The following is a 13,846-nucleotide window of genomic DNA, read 5'->3' on the forward strand; positions in this document are numbered from 1 at the left end:
CGGAGGGGGCGGGGCGCGGGGAGGCACGCGCTGGCCCTGCCCCTCCCTCCCTCCCTTCCCGGGTGGTGGTCACGCGGGGAAGGGGGAGGGGCAGGGTGCCGCGAGGTCACGGGCGAGGAGGGGGCGGGCCGCGGCGCGCGCGCGCCGCCTGCCCCTTATGTAACCACGGTGGCGGAAGCGGCCCGAGCAGAGCGGGGGTGATGGAAGGAGCGTGTGGGAGCTCGGGCCTCCTGGTGCCCTTTGTGAGGCCACGGCCGTCCCTCATGGCCGGCTCCCGCTGCCCCCTCCCAGCGCTGTGTCACGGGCGCCTGTAGGACGGGGCTGTCCGCCGGGCAGGTGCCCCGTCCGGCCTCCTCACCGTGAGGCCCCTCCTGAGCAAGGACCTGCCGCAGGCGGCACCAGCCTTGGCGAGGGACCGCCGGCAGGGAGGCCCACACCGGTGTCTGCCAGGGACCCGTACGTGGTTGGCAGCGCTGGCAAACAGGAGCAGGTGCTGTAGAACTCCAGTGCTGGCAGCTCCAGCCTGAGCCGGGCCTGCTCGAGGACGTGTCCTCTTTCGGTCTTAACTGAGCTCTTCTCGTGATTACAGTAAAAGTAGCTGAAGACCCAAACAAGGATCACACACAGTCAACCACATGACATTAACTCACTGCGTTTCGTGAGGAATGCTTTTCCTCAGCGCATCGGTGTGCAGACTGAGCTCCATACATTGAATGGTACAACTGGCATGTGGTGGTGCTTTTTTCCTGTAGGAACAGACCATGTGGCAGAGGTACATTGGGTTTTACAACATCTATACAGGCCGGGGTTTCATCTGGGGTTTGTGGCTGGTTTATCTGTTGGCCAGTTCTCTGCATACGTTTGCATCCCTGTTCCATTCCATGCCATCTTTCGGGACACAAAAGTGACGCATTTGTCATGTATCATCAAGGTTAGAAAAGTAGAGTTTAAATGGAGATTTTTTTCACTTGCCTTCCTGCTGGCAGGCAGAATTTCTAGATGGAGATCATATTGTATAAAGGAACAGGGAGTCATGTCCTCCATGCTCAATGTTCCAACTTTAAAGCGAAACACTAAACGTGTTGAAGGGGGTGTTACAATGAACATAACTGTTACATACTGCATTAGGATTTTACATCCAGTGTCCTTAATTACCAGTAGCCACCAAAAAACCCCATATGCTGTAGATTGGTTTGGCAGGGGGAAGCTCAGTAGATGTTTCCTTTCTAGGCTGTTATTGTGAAGCTAGCTAATGCTAATGTTAACATTTATATAAGACAGCAACACGAGATGGTGATTTGGCAGCAAATTGGACAGCAAGGAAATGTAAAACAAATAAATCCAGCACGCAGGCTGTGTGACTGGAGAATGGAGAAATACAGCAAATGTGAAGGATATCTTCAAGAAATCCCAGCTTCTCAGACCAAATCCTGACTCGTTTAGAAAGTGCACACAATTCTGACCTGCAGGATGTTGTAAGTGGAGGTTTTGGTCTTCTTCTGTTTTCAAACACATCCTGCTATTTCAGCAGCTCAGACTGTGGCCACAGACACATCAGTCCTCTAAAAAAAACTGATGTTAAGCTTAATAGCTGTAAAAAACACTGGTAAGTTAACAAACGGTGATTTCAGGGTTTCTGGAAATAAGGTATATCAAGAGGCTTTCTCATGAAACAAAGTTTTTCTTTGTTAATCTGATTCAGAAGCACAGCTAGGTAGGGCCTGGCTCTTGCAGAAACAATTACAGGTAATACAACAACTACTAAGAGACAACTGTTGAAGTTGTCATTCTGTGTTTGTGCAACAGAACAGCAGCATATGGAGCCACACTGGAGTCTGAGAGTGAACAGTTCCTTGCTCCTTAGCTTGCTGTTCCTTAGGTTGTCACGTGGTGAGTTTTATCTCAAAGTTGCAGTTACCAGCTGCAGCGTAACTTTATCCAAAGTGGCCGTAAAAGTACACACATGCTGTATTTCAGGAGGTGTCTGCAAACAACAAAACCCTTAATCACCTCAGTAAAGCACACGGCTGGGCATTCCTGCAAGGGATCTAACGTGTGTTACGTGGGGAGGAGATCTTGTTCTGCTCAAGGTGAGTACAGTGTTACTGGACCGGAGAAGGAAGTTTTCACTTGACATTGAAGAAAGTTGCCCAACAGTGTGCGAAGAATGAGGAAGCAGGCTGGTCTCAGCACTCTATGGACCTTTCCTTCACCAGCCTTGATTACTGCAACAAACTTGGGTTTTCTGGAAAAGAAAGAAGTTGCAACCTTAAGCATGCACAGCAAAGCTCACCTTTTAATAAGCACTTTGTCTACTGCCACAGACAACATCCTTTTGCTGTTGTGATTTATTTCAGTACAAGGTCTGAAGTGATGCAGTCTGCTGTGGACACTCCTTAGGCAGGTGGGAAATACTGGCTTCCTCTGTTGAAAACAAAACCAAACTCAAACATTAACCATCTCCCTCTCAGTCTGATCTGCTCTCTGTCAGCTTTTCTCTTTTCAAGCTTGCTTTCCACCTGTGCTAAACTATCCTTGAAAGTAATACAGCAAAAGTTCAGAAAAGCCAAGGACCACACACTGCAAGAATTACAAAACCCTTTATAATGAGTATTCTTACCAGAAACTTGGAGAGCTTCTATGTGACAATCTCTTATTAAATGCAGTTTATAAATCAAAAAAATTAATACCAACTTTGAATGTAAATAACTAAAGGAAGAAAGTGTAAAGCTCAATCCCCCCAAAACTTGAGAAGCAAGATGACTATTCACAGCAGCACCTTGTCACCTGAAGAGACCTGCAGCCATAGCACTCTCTGTCCTTGGCTCCCAACCAGCAAGACAAGCTAACATGAAATACGGTTAGAGTACCTTGTAATAAGGTTCATATGCTTGGCCCCCAGATGAGCTCTGACTGCCAAAAGCAGGTAAGGCAACAGTGCCACAGGGCTGGGGAGGGCTGAAGAACCAGCTCTAGAGGAGCAAGTAGTTCTAGAGATCGAGAGGCAGGAGGACAAGGGGTGCAGGCAGTGATGAAGCAACTGTGGAAGGGCATCAAGAAGTAAGCAGGCAGGAGCAATGAGGATTGTTTCAAGAAAGGAGAGGAGTCAGTGGAACACATCAGGCATACTCAAGCCTTTCTAATTACCCCTGACCCACTGCTTCTCTGTGATCCTGTGCCTCCATGCTTTCTCACTGACATACAGACACTGTCATGTTCCCCATTGCCCCACGCTTTAGGCTGCACCCAGACTTACCATCCTCTCAGCAGCCACAGCAAAACAGTTGATCCTTCAAGCCATGCCCAAACAAAATCTTCCCATGCGACACTTCAAAACAAAGACAACTTCCAGCCTTTATATCCAGCAAGCCCCACTGCCTGCTCCAGCCCTATGCCTGTGCTCCAGCAAAGACATTATTAGAGACACAGCCATGGAGGCTGTGACTGGCAGGGATGAACAGCTTGGGCACTCAGAGGTATGGCCCTGTACATAAAGAGCATTGAGTCTGTAGACACTGAAGTCAGGGTTAGGGATAGGGATATCAAGAGCTAAAGAGCACCCTCTCCTTTGATCCTCAGGGCAATCCTGAGTGCTGATACTCAGCAATGCAGGAGGCTTTCAGTTTATGTTTAGAGGAGTATTGGCTGCTACTTTATGATTAAGGCTGGAATGAGGCTTTGGGGTAAAAAGGGTTGAAAGTGTAGGATTATTCCTGAATAATGTGAGGATTGAGAGATGATATGGTAAGATCTGGTACCCAGTCCGTGTCATTTTGGGACAGGGCTGCAAAGACACTTGAGCTAACCAAATCAAGTGGCTTCCTGTGAGGTCTGGAGGGATAATGCATGTACTCAGCCCTAAGTTTGAAGTGAATTGTTGCCATGGGTGGGCAGTGGAGGCTAGAAAAAATGTCAAGAATAGGGAGTAGAGCTTAGGACTGAGGAACTAGAATGACTGGAAGATGATACAGCCCCCAACAATACAATACATGCTTGAGCATATGGCTTATAATTAGCTATATTGGTGTTCTCACTGTTGTATGGTCCAGTATAGAGTCAGGAAAGTAGTGGTGTTTGGATCACAGTGCTACGTACAGGTCACATTAGCTAAAGTCATTGTTAGGGGTTGAGAGTGAATTTTTCTGTGGTTAAACTCTGTTAGAGATCAAAAAAAGCAGGGTGTATGGAGTTCACCCTACATACCCTACAATATACGCCTATAGATACATCATCTTCTGATCACCCAAAAGACTGCCTTTCCCGTACAACATCCTTCGCCCACAAGTCTGTTATTGTCTAGTGCTTCCCAGATCTTCAGCAAGCCTACCAAGGTTCATGGTAGCCTGAAGGTTGGTATCAGCAGGGAAAAAATGTTTATCAGTGGTTCCAGGACACTGGGCTATGAGTCTTAGCAAGCAACCCATTCTTATCAAGGACATGACTACCAGCACTCTGCTCAGCAGCAGAGAAAGGGGGATGGGAGAAGAGAGCACTCATCATTGCACAATAGAAGCATCCACAGCCCATGTCTGGCCTTGCGCATCTCCCAGAGCACATGCCATACCTTGTATCAGGCATAAAGAGAGGATAAAGAAGGGGGAGTAGGACAGGGAGGTTGTCAAAGGGAAAAAGGAAAATTTTCTGGAACTTCTATGTCTCTTTTGGGTACTGGCTGAACTACATACATATACCCACAAATATGCCTCCTTGTCTCTGTAGCGGAGAGGGAGAATTCACAGCCATCAGTCAGAGGACAGTGGCTCTCACCCAGCAGGGCATGGCTGGTTAAAACAAATACCAGAGATGATGCTCAGCAGACAAAGGGATGGCCCAGCAGCAATCTGGACTAGGGAGAATCAGGAAGAAAAATCAGATATTAATGGACATCTCCAGAATAACATGAAAATACATATATAAATTATTGGGAAAACACGGGGATAGAGGTAATTTCTGCATGTTCAGCCATTTCTTCAGTGTATTTTGTACATTTTGGGAAAGCACTGATTTTTTTAATTAATTATTTATTTTCACATCAAAAGGCTTAAGGCTGCCAAAAAGTAAAGCTCAGGGCTGAAAAAGCATTCTGGTTTCTCTGCATGAAACAGCCTGAAGTATACCCAGAATTGGCAATATGATCTTCGCATCTGCAGAGAAAATACTGAGTCATGTCCTCAGCCCACACACATCTAACAAAAATAAAAGCAGCCCAATGATTCAAGATTCACCCACTCAACTATTAAAGAAAACACAAGTCATTCAGTCATGCCTCATGCTTCAGAAACCTTTAGAAAACACCCAGCACCAGGAACATTCACCCACGTCATGCCCACGCTCCGTTTCAAACCAGTGACATCATTTGCAACTCATTCACTCGCAGGTCTGGAGATGGTGTTTGGCTCAGCGTGCTTGGAGGAAGTCGCTGAGACTTAAAGTTTTCTGCTGAAAACATGGTAACTGCAGCTTCAGCCCTTCCGTTTGCAATGCTGAAATGGTGTAACAGTGTACATGGCTTGAATCCCTGGAGGAGGCAGGAAAGTGCCTGTGCTTTATTGCATAAAAGATTTGGCAAACTTAAGCCATAGTTTGTATAAATTGCTACTGTATTCTTCCTTCGAGGGTTAATCCTGTACTGAAACATTAGCTCTCCCCATGCTGGGCTTCCCGGTCACTCAGCACACATTAGACTGGGAGCTGTTTGCACAAACATCAAGATTTAGGGATTTACCCGGGAAGAAGCAAGTTCCCACATTTCACCCAGCTGCTGGCAACCTCTCTTCCTCCTTCAGTGCTAAAAGCTTCTTAACAGCTGAACCTGGATGTGCAAGCAGCCAGTCCAGCTCATGACAGAGCGGGAGACGTCAGTGCACCAAGATGTGGAGTTACACAACCTCTGTGGTGCTGAAAGCAGTGCTGGAAACTTGTCAGGAACCCAAAGGCCAGAGCTAATTTGTATTTTCTTTTACACAGCATGACTTCAATCAGAGCAAAAAGAGCCCAGTTGTGTTTTATGTACAGAATGTTATGAGTAGAGACAAGTTAACAGAGAACTAGGGGCAGGAGACAGTGCAGGAAGGAAAATCAGATGGGGAAAAAGAACAGCAGGCAAGTCTCCTACACCCAATTTATTATCATTTACTTGATTCTTCAGGAAGTCTATGTGCTATGAAGTAAGAGGCTAAGAGCAACTTCATCAAGATGCTGTGATTGACCAATTGTCTTTGTAAGAAGGAAGAAGATTTAAAAAAAAAAAAAAAAGAAAAGAAAAAGAAAAAAGAGACCTGCAAAAAAATCTTGTTGACAAGCCTATTTGAAGAAGCTCTTCCCATAGATTCTGGATGTGTCACCACATAAAAGAAGGCATTGAGGAAATCTGCCTCTCTTGCAGCTGATACTTGACAACAGTAGAATCCAGGTAACCTCTAACATAAGCTGCTCTGGCTTCAGCTGCAAACAGGTGTGTGCCAGTTCCTCTTTACAGCCAATTTTCTGCCTCACTGAGAGCAGACATTGCAAAAGGCTGGCACAGCCCCCAACCACTGCTGTAACCAACCCAGGTTTCCCTGCAGCAGCCTCTTTCCACACTGAGACAGAGAGCAGGAGTTGGAAGCCAGGTCAGTCACCTCACCCCAGCCAGGCTCGCAGCCATGCCTCATCCCAGGACACCAGAACACAGCATCAGGGTTCATCCTTGTATGCCACTGACACGTGCCAGTGCAGGGTATCAGGTTAATACACCTTGACATTTCTTGATCTGTTTGGTTTGCAGTCCCAAGAGGTCCACTGGAAACTCCAAGGTGGGGTTTGCTGCCTGGGGAGTGCTATCGCTGAGGAAAATCCTTCATTTCAGCCTTCCTCTCTTTACCCACTGGGAATAAATGCTCCTTTCCCCCTCAATTTAGCTTTATTCCTTGACAGCTGAGAGAAGAAAGAAAAAATAACATAAAACCTGGGACCTTTGCTCTGGAGCATGATTTAGATGTGTTGTTCGATGTCTAGTTCAGGACAGGATGAGCTGCATGTCAGGGATATAAAAGGAAAGCTGTCAGACAAGCTCATCTGTAGCTTCCTACATTCAGTCTGATAAACCCTACCCTGGAGCTTTATCCCACCAGCTAGCTCCTTTCTATTGTAGCCCCTGACAGCAGCACCCTCTGCAATCATCCCTCCTCCATGTGCTCTTTTGCCCCCCTCCCCCATACACATTTGTCCCCCTGACTCAAACAGCTCCCCAAGGAGCTCAGCCACCACTGATGCTCGGGGACAGGGAAAGGGAAGATAGTCGGCTGAATATGCAAACAATCCTATTTGCACCCCAGCATGTACGATCTGGGTCTTTGTCAGCATGATGGAGTACACTCCATCCTGTTTGTTTTACTTTCCCGGTATTACCATACACACCCTTTCTATATGAATATTATTAAGTGCTGTACCTGAATCGGCCTTTTCCAGGCAGAAGCTCACTGCTGCCTGGCCAGTATCAGTCCACCAGCTGCATATTTTATTTTATTCAGAATTATAGCCCATCATAAAACCTAGTGCAAAATCTACAGATGCCATTAGAAAAAAAAAAAGCATCAGAAAGCTTTTCCATGTTTGATTTCTGATGCCACTAAGGCATTGAAACGAAGTCTTTTCACTTGCACAAGCAGTCCTGCTTGGACGCAGCCCATTGCGACTGGAGCGCAATTGCTTTTCGAGGCGGTGTTTGGGAAGCTGCCTGCCTGCCTTCAGCCCTGTGCAGCTTCATGCCACAGGGACATGCACAGAGCACGGATGTCAGCCGGTCCCACCTCGCTGGGTAGACCCTGGACAGACAAATAGGAAGGACGTCGGGGCAAAGGTGCAAAGTGCTTTTGTGGCTCGGGGCGGCGGTGGCAGCCGCCGGCGCAGCCACCGGCAAGGCCCCAGGCCTGGCAGACAATAGCTCTCTCCCTGCTCTCCCTCCCGTCCGCATCCGTCGTCCCCAAGACGGAGGATTCTCATGAATCAAGTCAAACACCCAGCGACAGGCTGGAGAAATCCATTAATATGCACCCGCCGCAGCACGTCGCCAGCTCCCTGCCTCGAGCGCCGCTCACCTGCCTGTCTCACCCCTGGCAGGCAGTGCGGGAACAAAGGAGCAGGGGAGGATGGACGGCAGCGACTGCCCCCGAAACAGAGGGAGGCAGCGGCTGGAGACAAAGCTCATTCGCTGGCCGCCATGGGTGTGAGGAATGCTCTCACTCGCCCTATTGTCTGGGGTCCTTTGTGCTCCACCACCCCCCCGGGTCCCCAACCGCACAGGCAGAAATATTGGGAGCAGGACAGAAACGGCTTTGTTGAAGGAAGCCTTCGCCTGCAGAAAGCCTCCTACCCTCACCCTGCCGTACGTGCCCGTCTGGCACACAGGCCCGTGCTCCTTCTGCCCCACAGGGCAGGTAGGGAGCAGGGGGCTGCAGAGCAACGCAAATGGATGGACTCAGGGGAGCTGTTTTTCTGCACGCCTCCTACTCCCTCCAGGGATTTGGCCCTTTGGGAGGTGGGAATGGTCTGGGAAGAGCTCGGGAGGGGAGCAGGAGGAGTCCCCTCCCCACACTGCTTATGCAGGGTCAGCAAGCCCTGTTAGGCTGCATCAGGGAGCAGACCTGGCAGCAAGGGCTTCGGTATACACTGAGCTCCCACCATGCCCCCACATCCCTCCCAGCCCTGAGAGAAGCACAGACGCCTCTACCAAACCTCTGCTGCTTTGTCAAGTGGCGGCCGTGGCCCCCCTTGTGTGAGCCACATCTGCAGCTGCAGCATTATAACCCCCCAAGTACTGCAGAGCTGGTGGCAGAACCCAGATTCCCTTGTCTCAGGGCAGAGCCATAATTGCCAAGCCCTCCCAAGGGGTCAGTCCCCAGCTGCAGCACACTGCTCAGCTCTCCCCCACTGTCACCACTGTCATGGCACACTGGTATTGCAGGGACCAGAATGCAGAGAAGGGGAAAGCCAAGTCCTGCCACTGCAGGAGGCAGGGTGACCCCACAGTGCTTGTGCCACTGCTCAAGGGCCTACAGGGAACTCAAGGGACTGGTGTCACTTCCCACAGTGGATGCAGCATGTGGAGCAGCCCCCACAGAGAGGTACCATTCATCTGGACACAGCGCATGGGCTCATGCAATCTCTGCCCTGGCCACCCTCAGCTGTCTGCTGCCTGGCACCTCCCCACTGGCACTGCTCCACAAGCAGTCTTAGTCACACACAGAAACAACCGCAGCATGGGTCACATTTGGACAATATAGCCAACAGGACTTAAGGAAAACATACAAGGTCCAAACCCAAGGGAAAAGCTTGCTCTTGAGGGGTGGCATCTGGAGCCACAAAGGCACACCAGCATGTGCCTGCTCCACTGCCAGGTGCAGAGAACAACAGGGTTTGGGAATGAGCACCAGGAGACTTACTGTACAGAGGCTGCTGATGGAGCCTGAAGGGGTCTATTATAAAGGACAGGGACAGTAAGGAGGCAGCTGTATACATAAAACTAAAGAGCCTATTTCTCCATTTTGTGCTGGGGAAAGAGTTTCTGATCCTTTCTGGTACATTGAAGAGGCAGGCTCTGTCCAAGCTTCAGTTTCTCTTCTTATTCCGTGTTATATTGGGTGCATTTAAAATAAATTCTACGCAGTTGCATAAAAAAAACCTCTTATGGCCATCAACAAGGAGGCCTCCAAACAAGCTTTGTTCAAAATGAAACTTTTGCTGAAGAAAACTGTAAAATTCCTACTTAAAAAAAGGGGGAGAAGTAGAAGCCACAATATCTAAACAGCATAATTTTCTTTGAGTTTTGCACTTCACAGTGAAGCTTCAGCTCTCGTAAATTACACTCATACTTTATAAGCAGGAATCATACTGAGCTCAGTGGATACGAGATTCCCAGTGACACCTCAGTTGTAGAAGCAAGGGAGTTGTTCCCAAAGCTGCCAGCTAACAGGATATTTTGTGAGGGTAGATAAAGCAAAAAGCCTTCATCTTGGACTAAAAAATCAGAGAAAAGGGAAGGACTGGGGCTGTGCATCAGGCTGGTGGCAGCGCTCCTGGCCTCTCTCCTCTGTGCCCCTTCCCTGACAACTCCTAGGCAAATGGGGACATGGCAGCTCTCCTCCGCCTGCATTGAGCCAGTATTCCTGCACAGCCAGGTTTCAGCAGCTGGAAGGCAAGCTGCATCAGCCCAGAGCTGAACTAACACGACTACATTTGTTCATTTGTGTTAGCCCTTTTGGCATCCAAGCTGGAGAGGCTGCCTGAGTTAATGAAGCTGATGGGGAAGGGGATAGGGTGTAACAAGGTGCCTCTTACTGCAAAGAAGGGAGCTTCCCCCAGGCTGCCTTCAGCTCCAGCAGAGCGCTGGGGTCAGTTTGTAACTTATTAACTCCAACACTCCCACAATCAAAGTTCAGCCCATGTTTAGCTGCTCTTCTGGAACAGCAGACTTGAAAAGCACATATTGCAGGTTTCCTAGGCATAAAAGAGACATCTAGAGAAAGCATCCCCTGCCCCATCTGCCCACAGACCTCCACTGCACTGCTGCGCATTTGAGTTGTGACACGGTGTTCACTCACCAGCCTGCTCTGCTCAGGCTGCTGCACTCGTCTCCATCAGGCCATGGCTCCTGCATCCTCTCACAACAAAACAGCTTTGCACCCCAGTGAAGCCTGAAAGGATCCCTGGGTTTAGGAGGAAATTCTCCACTAAGGAGACAGATTTATTCGCTTTCTGGTGAGATGAGTGGGTCTGTCAGCACACATAAAACCTAGTGCAAAATCTACAGATGCCATTAGAAAAAAAACCTCTATGTTTTAAGTGTCTCCCCTGCAGCTGGAACTTAACCCTAATCTAGGTTATGACTCCAGTGCCTTAATTTAAAGAAGTGTTCAATAGACTGTGTTTACCACTGGACAAGTGGGAATGGGTAATGGAGTCAGCATTGCACCTCTGCATCAGATTGGACCAGGGGGGCTGCTTCTCCCAGAAGCAGGAGTTATGTGGCAAGGGGACTGCTCCAGTTCCTCCAGCCGGTCTCTTGTAAGGCCACTAAGCTCACACAAGCCAGGTCACCTCCAAAAGAAACCTAGAGATCCCAGGGATGACTCTGCTGATTGCTGTGCTTACCGCTGCTCCCCAGAAGCCATTCCTTCAGATGCAGAGAGAGCAGCCCTAGAGCATGGTTACCCCACCGGTGGGCAGAAAACCTATCCCAGTGGAGGCAGCAAGGGTACACACAGAGGAGCTGCAAGAAAGGCACAGAGGAATGGAGATTCTTAAGAACTGAAGCAGACAGGACTGTGAGAGCCATTACTGATCAAACCCCACAGTGAAGCGCTGATGGATGAAGCTGTGAATGCAGTCTTTCAAAGGTATCACTGGGCAGGACAACAGCAGAAAGAAAATCAAAGCAAAGAAGTCCCTGAGCAGGTGGCATGCTTTCAATCCTGGCTGGCCTGGGATCAGCACTACAATCAGTGCCAAACCCAGGCCATACGCCTGCTGCAGCGATCAAGTTACCCAGTGAGAAGGGGTTACACAGTAATTATAACTGCCTCTCCACCAGCAAACCATCCAAGCATCCCCTGCTACACACAGCTTCCCTGCAGGCTCACAAGCAAAAGAGCCAAACAAGTTTCATTCACTTTGCCTCTGCTGCCCAAACCAGCATAGGTAACAGCAGTGGACCTGATACCTAGGAGACAAGCCTCACTGGCTTAAAGGACAATGCACAAGTGTGCCTTGCTTGCCTGCGGATGTCCAGAGAACATACAGTTCTGCTATTTAAAGTGTTTTTATTTACATGCTTTATAATGGACAGTATCTCTGTGTTATTCTTTGTAAGTATCTGCACTCCCTGAAGGTCAGGAGAGTAAAGTTACTTCCAAATAAAGTTACTGGAAGAGCTCCTCATTTTTGAGCATTTTATTGGAGTGATCAGTGATTTATCAACCACTTCTGGCACCAGTTGCAACTACAGCTTACTCTGACCTACACAGGGGCCACTATTTTTGCCCTATTAGAAGCGAAACGTTCATTGCTATTCAAATGGTACCAGTGTCTATTGCCAGACCTGCAAGGACACATCACCTGCAGCCTTTTAATCAAAGGTCTGGTCTGTGGGGAATGAAGTTCAGAGCTGTTTTCTTTCTGTTCTTTCTGTAAAAGGCATCACTAAAAATTCACCACACACTGGTGGGAGAAAGCATCCCTTCTCCCTCATGTTTGCAGAAGCAAATAAAATTGTAGAAAGGGAAAAAGTTCCACCCTTGCAGCCACTATCAGAAGAATGATGCATTTTGGCCATCAGAGTCCTTTGTTCTCCCTGCAAAGACACTCTAACAAGGTCTTTGCTTCTCAGTGACTGAGGAGGAGGGAAAGAGAAACCTTGACCACAAAGAGGAACCCAGTCTCTGGGAAACAGGCAGAGAGGATGCTGTTAAACATTTCAGGAAACATTAAGGGAAAGATGGGGGCAGCCAGAAGCTCTGAAAGTTTTGATTTCTCCAAGATAATGAACTGCTTCTTCTAACTAGAGGAGAAATAGTCCACAAGCCCTCTCTTCCAAAGAGGCTTCTACTTTAAAGCCTAATTTAAAGGGCTGTAGAGGAGGGAGCGCTCTTGACTGGATTAATTTACAAGGCAAAAGTTATTTTTTTCCCCAGGAAGAATTAAACTAGACTGATGAAAAGCTTTTGAGACTGTTCTCCTTGCATGAGGAGGGCAAGAGCATATCCTGCTCAGAAGCACAGGAGCTGCCATGCCCAGGACCACCCCAGCAACTGGGAATTGCCCAAGTGGTGTCTTTGTTGGAGAAGTTAAATACTTTAGATTCTCTCTTCAACCAGGCTACTTAAGCTTTCGATCTCTTTTTGTTAAAGCCTTCCTATTTTAATTAAGAAAGTCCTTGTTGAAATGCAGTACCCTGCCCCTTCGATTGCCGTTAACGTGTGTCTGCTGAGATTGCCAGCAAGCCTTCAAGATGGAACAAAGCTGAACTCAGTAGTTCTCAAGGAGCAATGACACCCCTTTAAATGTAGCATGGGAAAAAGATCATACTTTCAGCAAACTGAGGATCCAAAACAAACCTGAGAAATTCAAGTTTTGGGCCAACAGCAAGCTCATGATACACAGGGAGGGAAGTATAAAGCTCTGCCCTGGGGAGGAATAATACCAGGCATCAGTACAGGCTGGGAACAGACTGTCTGAGTAGTCACCTGGCTGAAAAGGGCCTGGGAGTTACAAGCATGCCAAGCTGTGTATGAGTTAGTGGCACGCTCTCATTGCAAACACCACGAACTGCATAGTGCGCAACATCAGGGGCAGTGTGACCAGCAGGCCAAGGGCAGGAGATAATTCAACACTGCTAAGGCTGCACCTGGAACAGAGCTGGAATGGTGAACTTCATGAATATTATGAGTCCCAGAGGAAAGTTAGGGTTTCCTGCAAAATCTGGTCATTCCAATTATTGTGGGAGAGACAAAAAGAAAGAAGGAAAAAAACACAGAAATTACAATTTCATTCCAGTTCCCATGTCTTTATAAATTACCCTACATCACCACATTTAGGATGTACATCTGAGAAAGTAAGATGCTCTTTGAAAGAGAAGTTTCTTGTAGGAAGGAGACTTGGAAAAGGGAACCAAGCTCTGTGCTGTTCAGAGCACAAGGCAGAGCTGCTGGCAGCCTCACTGCCAGTGAACATAAGGAAAGGGAAATAAAATCAAACTGCTGACAACCTTCCTGCCCTTCTGCAACCCTAGAGTGTCATATCAAGATTCATTTGAAGTGACAGTGGACTAACATATGGTTTTGACAGCGTAAGGGGGAGAAGATCAGATAGG

Source organism: Melopsittacus undulatus, chromosome 5 (genome assembly GCF_012275295.1).
Source record: "Melopsittacus undulatus isolate bMelUnd1 chromosome 5, bMelUnd1.mat.Z, whole genome shotgun sequence".
Classification (NCBI taxonomy): Eukaryota; Metazoa; Chordata; class Aves; order Psittaciformes; family Psittaculidae; genus Melopsittacus; species Melopsittacus undulatus.